The sequence below is a fragment of the Panulirus ornatus genome, chromosome 46 (assembly GCF_036320965.1).
Source record: "Panulirus ornatus isolate Po-2019 chromosome 46, ASM3632096v1, whole genome shotgun sequence".
Classification (NCBI taxonomy): Eukaryota; Metazoa; Arthropoda; class Malacostraca; order Decapoda; family Palinuridae; genus Panulirus; species Panulirus ornatus.
The window spans coordinates 930,792-944,963 of record NC_092269.1 but is presented as its reverse complement, the minus strand read 5'-3'; the positions used below and the strand labels follow the sequence as shown (position 1 = coordinate 944,963).

General features: G+C 44.3%; 1 protein-coding gene and 1 non-coding gene across 6 annotated transcripts in view; one reads left to right on the top strand and one right to left on the bottom strand.

Annotated features, from left to right (window-relative positions):
• Tango4 (transport and golgi organization 4) overlaps positions 1-14,172 on the top strand; it is a 320,102-nt gene that overhangs the window by 273,091 nt on the left and 32,839 nt on the right. The gene's annotated exons all lie outside the window — the stretch shown is intronic.
• On the bottom strand, positions 2,480-2,552 carry TRNAT-AGU (transfer RNA threonine (anticodon AGU)). The gene has a single exon. It is a non-coding gene; the product is annotated as a tRNA-Thr (tRNA).

The following is a 14,172-nucleotide window of genomic DNA, read 5'->3' as shown; positions in this document are numbered from 1 at the left end:
ATACTTATTTTTTTCCTTGTAATGGTGTCTTTTGAACTTTTTCTTTTCGTTAAAGACCCTGGAATGTTTTTGGTGTGCCTCCTAAACCCCTGCTCTGTATGAAGTTTTATGTCAAAAACTATGTAACAATTCCTAGAGAAAAACGTAACTCGTGGGAGTTACGTGTGAGGCAACGTGTACCATGAGCATTTCTAACTAGTGCCCTGAATATTGCTAATGACATTTGTAAAGTGTGAAATGTTTCGAAGAAAGTGACATGAGAAAGGCCTCTGGTGTGAAGGATGTTCTTATGAAAGAAATTACTTTCCAAGAATCGTATTTCAATGACACTTTCCCTTGTTAGGGACAGACTCTTGACAGTATATTACGAAAGGATCTGACCCACGTACCCTCATAGTAAAGGGTCGTTCCGCTGTGCTCAAGGGTCGTCAAGACGTACTCAAGGAACGTACCATCGTGCTAAAGGGTCGTATCGTCATGGTCAAGTGGTAGAATGGTAGTACCAGGGGGTGTGCTGCAGGTGTGGTCATGTCAGGTGATCCAAGGTCAAAGAGTAGATTTTAAAGTGAAGGCGATAGATAAGTCATTAGTCAGTCAAGTGCGGGTAGTAGATTACTTTATATGTTAACTGAGACGGCACAGGCAGCGCATTAACGATATATATATATATATATATATATATATATATATATATATATATATATATATATACTCCCAAGCCTGAGCCAGGTACCTATTTTATCGACCAAGCCCTAGGGTGGATGAACAGCTGGGTTGACTGTGGACCCTGGGCGGCCTGTGAATGCGTCACGGTCAGGAGCAGGAACCACTAGATTGTCAAGTAAGGCAGACACGTGGACCAGTAGGTAGTCAAGCGAGGTAGATAGATAGATCAAGAGATAGTCAGTTAAGGTAGATAGATAGATCAATAGATATACTTGACCATAGCGTTAAGAAAGATAGATAGATAAATACTGCTTTCTGATATAAGCCCCGGTAGACATGATCTGGGTCTTGCTAGTGAAAAAAAAGAAAGAGAAAAGACACAGTCATCACTTGTAAGTTAAAGGTCTAAGTTTTCTTCATATTACCGTTCCTTCGTGATGCATTCGTGTACGAATAAATGTAAGTAATGTTCTGGGTGGATCGGATGAACTAGTGAACCTAATTTTTCTTGAATTGATACTGACTCGAACATGTAACAGCTGGGTGGTAAACGACAAATGAATTCACTGAATGTTACACCTCCTTGTCAGGTCTGTAGTGTTACATCAGCTTTGTCATATGATCCTTGACAGCTTTTTAGCTGCTCATGGCACCCACTTCCCTCATCCTGTTGGATCCCGTCCACTCTCGGGACGTCCCGTGAGTCCCTACCTTGTCCCAGGTGAGAAAATAATTGATGCGACAGTTCCCCCTTGAGTATGTTGATGACGGGGTAGGCCAGATGCCCACCTGGGATCTGAGGACATCCTACAGGATGCAGTATCCCACACGTCTCCACTGTAGGACAGAGAGGGGAACGTGAGTGACCAGGGCTGCGTTAAGAGGTAGAGTGCGGGCGTCCCGACTAGGAGTGTGTGCGTGACGTATCAGGTGTGTGATCAGCCAGGACTCTGACAGTGACGGGACGATAATCCAAGGCTCTGACAGTAACGGGACAGTGACTCGAGGCTCTGACAGTGACATAAGGAGCGATCCGAAGTCCTGTCAGTGACAGGGGCAATGACCCGAAGTACTGGCAGTGACAGGACAGTGACCTCTGACTCTGACAGTGACCTAGATCATTGACAGTAGAGGAACAGTAACTCCGAGTCTGTCCACGTCATGCAAGACCTTCTGGGGACTCTTATGGCACGCATGACTGTGATTACCCAATCAGTTCTTACCGTCCCATCGTCGTGTGTATAATGATTGGCCCAATCAGTAGATACTCCTGTTTGAACATTACAGGAAGAAAGTTCAACACTCGTTGCCCCATCTGTTGACCTTTCTTTACCTATGACGAGATTTTGCCACAGTCTGTAGGATAAGCGCGTAGCGCTTACCGCTGAAAAATGGAAGAAAGTAGAATAAAAAGTCGTGTGAGTTACATGTTGTGCAGTGGTTGTGTGAGGCGAGGAGGGTGTGTGTTTTGTGGACTGAATTCCGGAAGTTCACGTCTATGTGAGGCAGAAAGAACAGACCGCCGCCTGGGCTGGGGAGGGAAACTAGGCAGCCACTGTCGTGCTGGCTTCTTATACCACCGTCGTTAATCATCCCGTGGTCAGTGGTTGCCTGTCTGTGGTCAGTGGTTGCCTGTCTGTGGTCGGTGGTTGCCTGTCTGTGGTCGGTGGTTGCCTGTCTGTGGTCGGTGGTTGCCTGTCTGTGGTCGGTGGTTGCCTGTCTGTGGTCGGTGGTTGTCTGTCTGTGGTCGGTGGTTGCCTGTCTGTGGTCGGTGGTTGCCTGTCTGTTACTACCTGTGAAAATATTACCTGGTTGCCTTCAGGGAGGATCGAACTCCCGACCTCTGGTTTACTAGACCAGCGCTCTAGCCACTGAGCTATGAAGGCATATAGGATTGCATGTATGTGCGGGTATCTGTGATTTCCTCCAATCATTTATAATTCTCAAACAGCTTATAGAAGAGGGTATGATTGTAGGTATGTAACATATTGCTAATCTTTACCTTTTTTGTTTCCAATATTATCTCTGTAATTATCTAAAGGGACGTTTACACATTCTTTTTATAACGTATACATAGTCTGTTTATAACGTATACATAGTTTGTTTATAATGTCTTCTATATCATAACTTACATGGGATGGTTCTCTCTGTTGGAACTTCTTAGGTGTACATACAACACATGTATATGTAAATGACATGCAGACAATGTCATCTGCTTGTCATGACGTTTGAAGATTGTTAGGTCAAGACTCCTCATTCTTCACTGATGATGACTTTAACTATTATGTTTATACTTACATCACACAAGTGTAACACGAGCATTACCTCCAGTGTGTCACTTACATGATGTATGGTGTCTGGTCGGAAGCCACTCACCATAACATGGTCTGAAGGTTTATGCTTGTGTGTTTCCTACTGTAGCTCGTGTGTTGTATGTATTCCCTCACGTGGGACACATCTGAAGGTTACTGTCCTTCTTCGTCAGAAGTGCTAGTCGCTCGACTCCTTTTTATGAGTCGTGGATTATCTTTTGTGTTTTATGTAATGACGCACAAGCAGACCTCTTCCTGTCTCCCGGGTACAGGGGTACGACCCACGTACGTACATAGAGGTACACTGTGCCCCAGTGCTCCGCGATGACCTTCCAGGATCCGTGTCTCGAAAACGATAATAATTGATGTTTTTCACATGAGTTCCAGTCCTACAGATGGAGCTGATCATCGCATCATATTGATTATCATGATTATTATAATGAATATTATCATCATGATTATTATGATGAATATTATCATCATGATTATTATGATGAATATTATCATCATGATTATTATAATGAATATTATCATCATGATTATCATGAGAATATTATCATCATGATTATTATGATGAATATTATCATCATGATTATTATGATGAATATTATCATCATGATTATTATGATGAATATTATCATCATGATTATTATGATGAATATTATCATCATGATTATTATGATGAATATTATCATCATGATTATTATAATGAATATTATCATCATGATTATCATGAGAATATTATCATCATGATTATTATGATGAATATTATCATCATGATTATTATGATGAATATTATCATCATGATTATTATGATGAATATTATCATCATGATTATTATGATGAATATCATCATCATGATTATTATGATGAATATTATCATCATGATTATTATGATGAATATTATCATCATGATTATCATGAGAATATTATCATCATGATTATTATGATGAATATTATCATCATGATTATTATGATGAATATTATCATCATGATTATTATGATGAATATTATCATCATGATTATTATGATGAATATTATCATCATGATTATTATAATGAATATTATCATCATGATTATTATGATGAATATTATCATCATGATTATCATGAGAATATTATCATCATGATTATTATGATGAGTATTATCATCATGATCATTATGATAAGTGTTATCTGTATCAGTATGAGCAACAGCAGTATTTATAAAATTTTGATTATTATAACGAAGCGAATTTCAGATTAGTAAGTAATATGAGCAATGTTAAAGATAAGATATGATGATAGTAATGTTAGTCATGGTTGGTTAAATAAACACGATGGCACAGTAGCTAAAGGGTTCAGTCAGTCAGTTGAGTTAGGGATCGAAACCATTTACTGACGGTGACACTTTCGAACACACATATACGAAATTTCTTTTATGATTCCCTGAAGCTCACTCTCTATAACCTGGCCTTCTCTTCACACACACACACACACACACACACACACACACACACACACACACACACACACACACACTTTCCCTGTCATGCATTTAAACTCGCAAACAAAACACACTTTTAGATAAAGGAACTCCACAGAAACACTTATCCACTTACTGGAGTTGAGGATTGAACCATCCACTTAGGATAGTTGAAGATAGAATCCTCCACTGTGGATAGTTGAGGATAGTATAATTCCTCACGAGAAGTGGGATTACAGTAATCAGAAGAGCGATTCATTGCTTTCTATGATTTTTACTGACATATAGATTTTCCTTCATGATTTAAATAACTAAATCAGAAACAGAAATTCATGTAATTTGATTCTTAATAAATCTTTTAATTACTTTTCACTTATATTTTTCTCTCTGTCGATGATATATGAGATTGTCGAGAACATATGTTGAGTAGAGTCTTGGCACTGTGCTGAACATGGCAAAATTTGGTATGGCAACACCTCTACTGCAAGGTCGTGTGAACAATGGCGAGAGAGAGAGAGAGAGAGAGAGAGAGAGAGAGAGAGAGAGAGAGAGAGAGAGAGAGAGAGAGAGAGAGAGAGAGATGCATGATTATTAATAAAAAAAAGAATCATTCAATCTGTCCAACATACACAACGAAACCTGGCCACCACCTACACACAGACGTACAGACAGAGACACTCCAACAGTCACACACACCCGCGACATTTAACAGACTGGCGGTCACGTTCAGTCTGTTCTACCATGATGTCATATAGGAACTCACTCCTTGATGTCTATGATTCCTGGCCTTGACTTCCTAGAATGAAGTGAAACATGGAAATGAGAAGCTGTTCACTTGTTTCCTGATTGTGGAAAGAAGGAAGACTTGAGGCGGTTTCTTAGGTCATACGATTCTACCGGGCCATGTTGGTTTATTGGCTGTTTATATATTTTTTTCTTAATTCAGTAATACCTACATGAATTATATGATAGGGCAAAGTGGAACGATGTGGTATATGGGGGCGACGTGCTGTCCTTAGGCTGAACAAGGAAGAAGTCAAGAGAAACCAAGGCATTGGTGTGTAGAGCATGGCCATTGACAGGAGGCTATGGTTTCGGTGTTGTGTACATGAGAGCTAGGGAGTTGGTGTGAGCAAATGAGGCTGTCTTTCACCTGCGTGAAACGGCAGAAGATAATGAAAAGAATAGATTACATCCAGTTGTATGATGAGGTATGATGAGGTACACCACACAGTATATACTGCCCAGGTTACAACGCGGTATACCACGCACCTCTGGAATTAGTTGATAACTTAAGCTCAAGTTCTCTTTTTCTGTTGCTCCCTCAGGGAACTGACACACGCCTGTGCCGGGAAAAGTTCCTCGATGACACTATACTCTTCCTCGTCAGCTGATGATGGCACAACCTTGCTGGTGATGTAACCACAAGCAGGAGGAGTTCGGTAGCACCCCCAATACCTTTGATTGTGAGGTCATACCAGGCCAGATTCCATATAGATTCAGCCAGGAATATAAATGTACATCATATAGGTTTTCTTCTATATGAGATGGTATACCTTCATCGATGATATATAGTAGTATCAGTGTGTATCGTTGGGTAGATAACTCAATCTACTACCCACCACGCCTCACCACACCACACCACACCTCACCTCACCTCACGTCACCTCACGTCACCTCACCTCACCTCTCCTCTCCTCTCCTCACCACACCACACCACACCACATCACATCACACCTCACCACACCCCTCGCTATATGATGATACCAGATTGACACACGTGGGAAGTTTGGCGTTCTCGCATCTTGTCCCTTGTTCCTCGTTCCTGTGTTCACATCACCGGAGGTTCATGCCAGTGGTTTCTGGTCTCATCACTCGGGTTTCTTGCCACTGATTAGATTTCTCTACCTTCGCCCACACTGAGCTCGATGTTTCTGTCATCTTCCATGGACACAAACAGCCTCGAAAGGACCCAGTTGCTGTTTATATTTTTTGTATTCGTTTCGTATCATTTGAACCCGTTCATGCGCCGTTGTGATGGTATAAGACGGTTTGTGAGGTAATCTTAAACCTTCTGGTTTGACAGTCAATTATCATAAAGTTTGGAATCTTGTAAGACATGGAAAAGGAACAGACAAACTGTCAGACGTATAGACGCCCCAAAATGTTTTAGATGGGTTGATCTAATGATAGTTTTAGTTTAAGCCGTTTCATGGTTTGTGGGTTTAACTGTTTCACTGTTACCATGTGTCCTCATGTCTCTCACTCCATCAGTGTTACCATAATACCATCTAAACCCCTGGAAGTTGCCAGTATAACCATAGATAACGCCTTATCATTGCCAGGACCCAGTAGGTATGTATGCAAAGGTTATCTTTTCTTCCCAGGTGAGGTTACTGCCTTGTATAATCACCTGTGCCTTAGTTTTATCAGCCGATCGTTGTAGGGAAAAAAAGATGGACCTTCATGATTTATTATTTTTCTAGGAAAGAAATTTGTGGGAGAGTCTTGTTGTGGTTGTAATCTTTGGAGAAGATTTGCTGGTTGAGGTGGGTGGTGATGGCCATAGTTATGCTTGACGAATCGACTTATTGTGTGAAACGAAATGACAAGGAACACGTTAGAGGTGTGGTAGTTCGTGTGGGTCCACGCGGCGTTCACTGTACGAGGGTGTTTGTGTCATGATCAAAGGTTGTATGCAAATAAGGCAGCCAGACGAACTGGCGATAAAGTTCAGAATATTAGTTAGATATAACGTTAAGGCTTTTCGTACTTACTGAAGGAGAGAAGTTAATGTGTTACATTACTGTCATGAGGTTCATATGTGATAGACATATGTTAGTATCAGAGAGAAGGGCGTCTGCAGCGCCAAGAAGTGTTATACTCGTGTGCATTTGTATGTATTTACATACAGAGATGATGACTCGTGTATGTGTGAATGTTTTCTGTGCACTGTTATCACCCCTGGCGAGTCTCGCACAGGGAAGAGTTCTTCATGTAACGATGTTCTTCATCTATTATCAAGTTTGTACTTCAGCCAGAAATATTCTCTATCCTGAAAAAAAGATGTTCTTCGCTCAGAACTCAGGATACTCGTCACTAAAATGGAGATGTTCCTCACATTAAACTAAAAATGTTCTTCACGTAGAAATAAAGATGTTTTTCCTTAGAAATAAAGACGTTCTTCATCAAGCAGCCAGGTAACTAGAGACGTCTCCAGAGCATAGTCTAAGATTCCTTCATAATCGCAAGTTTAGCCAAACTTTAGATTATTACCTGTTCTCCATCCAAGACACATTACCTGTTCTCCATACCAGACACAATTGTTATTTTGAACATTATTTCCTCTGATGTTTACATATAACGCTGTTCTTGGCTAACAGGGAAATATGAAAATGATGAACATTTGATAATACGTGTGACAAGTGGTCGTACTGTGTCGTAACGTCAGAGCACAGGTGGTCGTGCTGTGTCGTAGCGCCAGAGCACAAGTGGTCGTGCTGTGTCGTAGCGCCAGAGCACAGGTGGTTACTATCGTAAAGACAATATTGTATGCATGATTCCTATGCTTAATGCTGTCTGAGATGAAGTTGAGGGCTTGTCTGGGTGTTCTGGGAGAGTCATGGTGATAATGCAAACTCTCAGACTCACGTGAGAAGGAGGAAGATGGTGTGAAGGTGACGTAAGACAAGCAAAGTAGTAGTCACTGTAATGGAGAAGAGAATAACATCTTGCAATAAATGAGGAAACAAAGAGAAGTGAGAAGAAGGAGGAAAATACGCTTAAACTTGTTTACCAATTGCGTCCTAGCTTCGTCTCTTCGATGTATATCAACTGACTGTTATATTTATCTCTTGTCTCTCCCCTGATGATGTGATTATTACACGAAAGTGCACTTGTTTCAGTTTCCCCGTGGACTCATAGGAATGTCTTGATCACGCGCAAAATTGTGATCCTTTCCAATATACATATATATATACACATACACAGACATATACATGTATGCATATGTACATATTCATAGTTGCAGTTCATTAAGTACATTATTTCTTATTGTCAGTATTGTTATTAATATTATTATTATTATTATTATTATTATTATTATTATTATTATTATTATTATTATCATCATCATTATTATATGCTTAGGGGACTGTATAGAAAGAAACTGCCCACTGGTCTGATGCACAAGGCAAGAGGGGGAGTAAGAAGGTGTTTGAAATCCTTGTATTATTACTTTGGAAAGTAGGGACTGAGAAAGGAGTCAGGTGAGGATTTTTTCCTCCTTATTATGTCTCCTCCTTGCAATGACCTCCACCTTCAAGAGTCGAGTCTTAGCAGGTGTGAAGGTCAGAATGACGACCATTACGAAGGTGGTCATCGCTGGGGACGGCGGAAACAGTGAACGCTGTGCGACATTGTCTCTGGCCTGGTACCGGAAACAGCCGACTAGAATTATTATGTGCCGTACCAGAGTACACTCGTTCGACCCTGCTGGAACTCGAGGAGATCTACATGAAGTATAGCATTGTGATGGTACAAATCCAGTATACCAGAGACGGGTTTGACCATTTGGAAAAAAAAAAAAAGACATTGCCTGTTTCTCTGTAAACTTTATGTTGATCTTTATATCAATACAAGAATTGTTTACATACGGTAGGAATCACGTGATGATGTTTGAGTGTGCGGTAGAGACGGAGATCTGGAAGCATCTAGCATCGACCAGTCGACCAGGCGCCGTGTATGACGTCACGGGATGAGTCACCCATTCATGTGCCTGGATTCATGTGGTACGACAATTGGTCGCGTCTCCCACTTAAGATGTCCTGTTCAACCTCATCCATGAAAGACTTTGAGAACCGACTCACTCGGAGCCTCCATGAGCCCATCATCCCCTGTGTCTAGTGAAGACTGACAAGTATCGAATAATGTAGGAGAATGTGGGGCTGATCCGCGTCGGGGCTGGGAGACGTCATAGGGGGGGTCGTGTCGTGGGCCCCTGGTTTGTGTGGGGTGGGGGAGGTGGGGGGGGGGGAGGTGTGGTTGCGTCATGTGTTGCCAACGCGCAACACGTGTTGGTTATGCTCACTTCCAGACCTTACTACGCTCACAGCAGACGACTGTGTTTTCCATGTCTTACATTAAAAGATTATTGAATAAAACATCACACATAATTAACCAGGTATTTAGGTAGTCCTCTGTTGTATAAATTGTAGTGTATTGATTTTATTACCAGCATCAACATACAACAGTAAGATAAGAACTACTTTCTTGACTTAAGTGAACGTGATAAGATCATAGATGAACGACTATATACGTAAAGCGATACATATTGTGTCCGCCATAGTGTCTGGACTCAATAACCAAACTGGTTAATACATGTGACAGCCAACCCCACGTGACCTGATGAGTCATATGACGTAGTGATGACGCAACCAGGCTCGTAGCTTACTAAGAAGCGCACTACGCGCTTACTACTGGTTACATTTCTTAGAGCTATTGTTGATATTCGGGTTAATAGTAACAGTGAAAGGTACGCTGTGGTACACCGGTACGCACTACGGTGCGATATAATGGATCACTTACACTTGGGCAATCTACACTAACGATAAAGATGCGACCAAAGCTGATATCATTGACAGGGTACAGGAAGATGAATACATAATCCATTGTAACTACGTTAAATAATCTGTATTGTCAAATTCCAGTGGATTCTTGTGTTCCGTTGAGGAATGCTGAAAATAATTAGATGATTTAGAAGTCATGGGTCACGTGATGACCACGTAACCACCACATGTAAACATACGACTCAGGCTATGACTCGTGGGCCAACTGTTAATGACGTACTTGTATGTGGTACACCACGGCCTTACATGATGGGACGAGAAATGCGTCGTCCACCACTAGTTTATCCTCATTCTAACTCTACTACTACTACTACTACTACTACTACTACTACTGCTACTGCTGTTACTACTACTACTACTACTACTACTACTACTACTGCTGTTACTACTACTACTACTACTACTACTACTAATATTACTGCTGTTACTACTACTACTACTACTACTACTACTACTACTACTACTACTACTACTACTACTACTGCTGTTACTACTACTGCTACTACTACTACTACTACTACTATTACTAGTAATACTACTACTACTGTTGTTACTACTACTACTACTACTGCTACTACTATTACTACTAACACTACTACTACTATTACTACTACTACTGGTAATAGTTGTAGTGTTGTAGCATCCATTTCTTCAATGATCTCAGCTGTAGTGTTGACAATATTGATAATGATGCCAAGGAATATTTCAAGATCACACATACATCGCCAGTTGATAACATGATACCAGACGGTCGTCTCGTTGACGACGTAAGAGGCGTTGGGTGCTGGGGTCTCCAGCCGGGCGGGTTCCCGGCTAGCTGGTTCGGTAGGATGCTTAGGTAAGGGAAGACGTAGTAAACACGATGTCGCATCTTACGTCACATTCCCGTCGCTGGAATGTAGAGAGACGGTGGTATGTTGTCTGCCGTGTTGACGGAAGTTGCTGTTTTACCTACTAGATCTCCTGCTGTTGCCCCCTTGCTGTACCTGTTCTTGCTTCCTTGCTGTACCTGTTCTTGGTTCCTTGCTGTACCTGTTCTTGCTTCCTTGCTGTACCTGCTCTTGCTTCCTTGCTGTACCTGTTCTTGCTTCCTTGCTGTACCTGTTCTTGCTTCCTTGCTGTACCTGCTCTTGGTTCCCTGCTGTACCTGTTCTTGCTTCCATGCTGTTCCTGCTTTTGCTTCCATGCTGTACCTGCTCTTGCTTCCTTGCTGTACCTGCTGTTGCTTCCCTGCTGTACCTGCTCTTGCTTCCCTGCTGTACCTGCTGTTCTGACGGCTTCCAGATATGATTCTCATGCCTCTGGGTCATCCCATGTTGCTGTACTGTCGTTGCGCCTTCGTCTGTGTCCCTAACTCACTGAGTGAAGGATGGATTGCTCTTCTCTGGATGTGTTGCCTCCCCAACGTGCTCCCGGGAACAAGATCTGCTGTGCCAGCGGTGTTTGCTGGTCCTGGGAGACACAGCAGGAGCCACAGTACGTTGCTTCAGCCACAGTCACAGCTTGGGGCAAACCGGAGGTGCCCACTGAGTCGGGTGGCCCGTTATACGCCGGCCTCGGGTCTCCCTGCCCTCCAACCAGAGGGGCAGTTATTGGGAGAACCTTGGATACCCTGTGTGTGTGTGTGTGTGTGTGTGTGTGTGTGTGTGTAGGTGGTGGTCTCATAGTCGGGGCGCTTGCCCTCACCTCCTGGGAAGGCGGAGCCTCCCGTCCCAGAGCTTCCCACACGAGGCGATATTACCACAGATCTGGGAGGTGATTGCACTTGACCGCTTGTGTGGAAGGTGTTCTTACGTCGACACACACACACACACACACACAGGTGGCCTTGAACGATTGTTAACATAAGTGTGAATATTACTAGTAATGACCGTCGCTAGCTTTGTACTATCATCCACTGAGAGAGAGAGAGAGAGAGAGAGAGAGAGAGAGAGAGAGAGAGAGAGAGAGAGAGAGAGAGAGGTGGGGGAATCTTGGCCTCCCAGAAAGACAGACTCTTGAACAGAAAGAGGCAGAGAGACACTTGATCAAAGTGACATAGATACAGACAATTGGCTTCACTGACAGAAAGACACCTGGTCAGACACAGACAGACAGAGAAGCCTTTGGCCAGACAGCCAGACGAGACAGGCGCACAATCGGACCCCTTCATCAGGTCAGCCAGACAGACACCTGCACCTCCCCAGCACACGCCACATGGGACGACTCTCCCGAGGGCCTGGCCCAAGGCACGTACGGACCAGACCCGTCGGTGCCTTCTCCTGCGTACCCATGCACGTCCAGGACCAGGCCAGTGTGCCTGACCCCATGCACGTCCAGGACCAGGCCAGTGTGCCTGACCCCATGCACGTCCAGGACCAGGCTAGCGTGCCTGACCCCATGCACGTCCAGGACCAGGCCAGCGTGCCTGACCCCATGCACGTCCAGGACCAGGCTAGCGTGCCTGACCCCATGCACGTCCAGGACCAGGCCAGCGTGCCTGACCCCATGCACGTCCAGGACCATGCTAGCGTGCCTGACCCCATGCACGTCCAGGACCAGGCTAGCGTGCCTGACCCCATGCACGTCCAGGACCAGGCCAGCGTGCCTGACCCCATGCACGTCCAGGACCAGGCTAGCGTGCCTGAACCCATGCACGTCCAGGACCAGGCTAGCGTGCCTGACCCCATGCACGTCCAGGACCAGGCTAGCGTGCCTGACCCCATGCACGTCCAGGACCAGGCCAGCGTGCCTGACCCCATGCACGTCCAGGACCAGGCTAGCGTGCCTGACCCCATGCACGTCCAGGACCAGGCTAGCGTGCCTGACCCCATGCACGTCCAGGACCAGGCTAGCGTGCCTGACCCCATGCACGTCCAGGACCATGCTAGCGTGCCTGACCCCATGCACGTCCAGGACCATGCTAGCGTGCCTGACCCCATGCACGTCCAGGACCAGGCTAGCGTGCCTGACCCCATGCACGTCCAGGACCAGGCTAGCGTGCCTGACCCCATGCACGTCCAGGACCAGGCTAGCGTGCCTGACCCCATGCACGTCCGACCTCAGGTTTCCCAGGTCTCAGACGTGACTCGGTGCGAGTACATGTTTATCCCTCAGCTACCTCAACCATTGTGGGTCTTGATAGTCACTAGAATGGTCCCAAGTGGTCCGCAGTGGCTAAAGGTGGTCCTTGGAATTTAAGACACACACACACACACACACACACACACACACACACACACACGCTAACAACAGTACTAAGAAAACCACTTCGAGATTGAGAGTGGACGATATTAGTATTAAGAAAGAATGGTATGATGCAGACCCAGAGTAGGGGTTATCTTACTCCTCTGAGAGAGAGAGAGAGAGAGAGAGAGAGAGAGAGAGAGAGAGAGAGAGAGAGAGAGAGAGCATAAAGTCATCCTCGGACTACAAACAAACAAACAGTAAAAATCTTAATCATGAAAAATTTTCCTTGCCAGTTTTGTTGTTGTCTTTGTTGTCATGACTGTCGTCGTTTCTGTTGTTGTTCTTGCTGTCGTGTCTGGGCCACTGAGCTGTGGTTCGTCAGTCGTCCCTCCCCCTCCTCCCCCCTTCCTTTTCTCTCTTTTCCTCCGTCAATCCTTCTGTTTCGTCCGTTTTTCCTCCTTTTCGACCGTCACTCTGCTTTTCGTCCTTCGATCCTCCTTATGGTCTAAAATCCCTTCCTGTCGTCCACCAGTCCTCGTTTTCGCCCATCGTCCCTCCTCTTCGTCCGTTCACAACAGACTCGCCGCCCCAACAACAGCGTCTGTGTCCTGCAGGGGAGACTGGACCGACACAGCGCGTTGGGAGGTGCAGCAGCGGGAGGTCATATCAAGACGTAACTGTACAGTATCAGTCAGAGTTCAGTCTTGACGGCTACCGGAGTTTTACCTGAGTCTCCTTTCGTGCAGACTGATGAGTAATCCACATCCTTGACCAGTCCTTGGCACAGAGCTCCCAGCTCCTCTGATAGGATACGTACTCTCTTAACATAGCTGTTCCTCCTCGGTCAACATAGCTTGTCTCTCCCTCTCAATATAGCAGTTCTTCCTCTCTCTTTATACCTGTTTTGTTCCCCTCAACACAGCTCTTCTCTCCTT